Below are 3,541 nucleotides of genomic sequence, written 5' to 3' on the forward strand. Positions count from 1 at the left end.
ACGTCAACTTTATTTGTTCTGAACGTTTGCAAACGGCACAGCTGACTGAAGAGCTTCACAAGTTTGATAAACACAAACTAGGAAATCCAACAATGCGATAAATTCAGATATTCGTGCATAACAACTAACGGGGACAATAAAACAGGATAAAATGAATCGAAGGCACCGATCAAGTTCCAAGAGCCCAAACCATGACATTACCTCCACCATGCAATGCAAGGTTTGCTTCTTGAAACCTGTCTCCCATCATCACAGCTCCTCCATCATCTCGCTTCAGAGCATTTCTTTATTTATTTTCTTTACACGTAATTTATTTACAACTTGGTAAATAAAGGAAAAAATAAAAAATGCCAAAGCCAAGACGCCTTTTCTGAAAAACTCACCACATTATTTACTATTCCTGAAACTTTTGCTGGCTTTCTTGCTGGTTTGTTTTGCTTCAGTGCAATAAAAAGTTTAACTTCCAGCATCATTTCTTTAAACAATATATTAATATTTTTAAGGGGCACAGCTTTTTGTGAAATTAATAGTTTTTTTAATGCTATAAGGAGCATTAAGCAAAACAAAACAGTCCGATGAGTCAAACTTGATTCAACTCATTCACAAAAATCACATAAAATCGTTTCGAGGTCAGTAATCACAACCAGAATTAATAAATTAAGCTCACTGTTAATTATTAAAAAAATTAAAGGATTTTAAGTGCACCTTATAGTCCGAAAAATACGGTAATTAGTAAATATTCTCATTTTGCAAGAGCCGGCAAAAATTGAATTTTACCCCTAAGATTTCAATGCATCTTGATTGGTTTATTTTAAGTCCAATATGATTAATTTTATATCCATTTTATTTTTTTTGTATTGCATGATGCGGATGCAAATTGTTAAAAATGTTCTGTGTCTCCATCACTTACTGACTTGACTGTGGACGTGATCTTGAATGTTTTTAATTATTAAGTGTTATGAATCCTTTCTTTATTCAGCAGCAGCATAACTTTCTTTACAGCATAAAAAAACGTCTGCATCTACTCTCCAAATGACAAAATTACGCCAATTATTGTATTTAAATAAGTGACAGAAACCAAGCGTCTGTCTTACGTAAAATATCTTTTCGTTCTACTTTTATTCTTGGGTTTTGATACTTTTAATGTATAGAAACAAACAAACATTAAGACAAGCAAACTGATGATAAAATATAGAAATGTGTTAAACAAAATTAAAGTGTTTGAATAAAGAGTGTGGACATTTTCTGTTAAAAAAAAGTGTAATCATTTTGTTTGTTTTGTTGTTTCAGTGCTCAACGTTTTATATTTGTCTCATCTTTTACAACTAAAATGTCCAAATATGTTCTTTAACAAATGAATAATGATCAGCGACTGTATGGAGCAACAGTGGTTTTAGTTTTGAACCAACCTCTCAAATGTCTTTATTGGAGATATATCTCATCTTAAAACAAACAAAAAAAACTTCAATGTGTTTGTAAAGAATGTGGTTATATGGAATATGATTATTTGAAGCAATTCAACAACAACAACTGAAGTAAATATGTATCCAAGTTATTTTATTAATTTATTTAATTATTGTTTTATGAAGAAGAAAGTACTTTGTAATCTTTGTACAGCTCCTGGGACTTTGGTTGAAAACAAACCTCTTGTTGTCTTAGGTTGCAAAAGACTTTACATATTTGTTTTATTCAGTTTATTCACACACAGAATCATAAAACATAACACATAACTGCAAGATAACATCAGCGATTTAAATCTTACAGAGGGAGCCTGCGTGCATATAATTATAAAACAGTTTAAACATAATAAAATAACAGAAAAAATGCATCGTACGATCCTCATAAAAATTCCTCATACGGTACAGATTATGTTACCTGTGATCAATCAGGTCCTGCAAGTGATCTCAAGTAAATAAACAAAGCAGTTTGTTCTGTAACTGTTTTTTGAAAGTGGAGATGAATTTCAACTCTTTTAAACTCTCGTCACGCTCGTTTCAAATCTGAGGGCCTCTCCCAGAAAAGGTCCGACTATGTGATTTTAAATCTTCTATTTTTGGCATAGATGTTTTTTTTTCTGGTTTCATAAGTATGTTGTGGACCACTAATTGGAACGAGATCAGTTGATCTATTATTAGTTTTATTTACAATTTGAAACATCAAACAGGCGTTTTGAAACGCGTTTAATTCTGTTCGCTGAAGAAGACCTAAAGGATGGAGTAGATGGGATGTGGGGGTGTTATACTCGGACCATGACACAGCTCTTATTGTCTTCTTTTGAAGGCTTTCAAGTTTCTTAAGATAATTAACGTAATCATTGCACCATATAACAGTATAAAAAGTGTTTCAATGAGAGAGTTATTCATTGTTAAGAGTGTGGAAAGAGGCAAATAATGTAATTTAAAAAACAAGCCGACATCTTTGGACAACTTTGCTTGGAGATACTCTATATGCAATTTAAAATTTAATTTGTCTGAACATACGTCTCCTTTTTTCTTTTTACGCCACAAGGTCTGTTCTTTTTCAGTTTGCAGCCACTGAACGACAGAAAAAAACATGGTAATCATCTTAATGAGCAGATTGTGGAGTGACTGATTTGGTGACAAAAACAGGAATTTTCCAATCAGAAATGCAGTTGCTTTATTTTGCCTCCGTGTGATCGTCTACGCTGCGACACGACTCCCACATGATCAGAATTTCCTGGAAACACCAAAATGTTCCAACGCTCTTCTCATAACAAAACCAACTTCGGCTGAAGATATTTACACATTCGGCTTTTGATTCCTTTGAAGACATTTTGAGCTAATGGCAAGTTGAAGCGTCGCTTGTCACAAGTTGTGATCTCTTGCTGGAACATTTATTTGTTCATTCGTGTTTATGTGATGGAGACAGATGAACGGCACACGGATGAGTAAAACAACAAACAAGAAAACAACAAACAAAAACACTTTGAATGTAATTATCAGTGTTTTTGAAAAAGAACTTCCTATTTTGTTAAATTTGTGCGGCTTTTAGGGGACAAAACATTGAATAAAAATCAATAATGAAACATTTTAGATTAGAACATATGAATGCACAATAAGCCTGTTTAAAGCTGTTTGTTGTGGAAGACTCTAAACTTTAGTATCCAACAAAGTTTAGTCATGAAAAGACTTTTCATTGTTTTTTGGATGAAAGACGAAACATTTCAACAAAATAAATCGTCCAGAGGACCTGATTTAACTTTGTTGGAGTTTTCTACCTGGATTATTGCACATGTGCATGTATGTAGGGGTGTGTGTGTGAGTGTGTGTATGTATTTGTGTATGTATGTGTGTACGTGTGTGTGTATGTATGTAAATATATATTGTACCATGTATCTATGTATGTGTGTATCTGTGTGAAAATGTGTGTATGTGTGTATATGTATATGTGTATGTGTGTGTGTGGGGTGGGGGGGTGTATGTATGTACGCATGTATGTGTGTATGTACGTATGTGTGCATGTATGTATATATATGTGTGTGTGTGTGTGTGTGAATATGTGTGCATGTATGTATATGTGT

The sequence above is a fragment of the Nematolebias whitei genome, chromosome 2, assembly GCF_014905685.2.
Source record: "Nematolebias whitei isolate Nwh7 chromosome 2, NemWhi1, whole genome shotgun sequence".
Taxonomy (NCBI): Eukaryota; Metazoa; Chordata; class Actinopteri; order Cyprinodontiformes; family Rivulidae; genus Nematolebias; species Nematolebias whitei.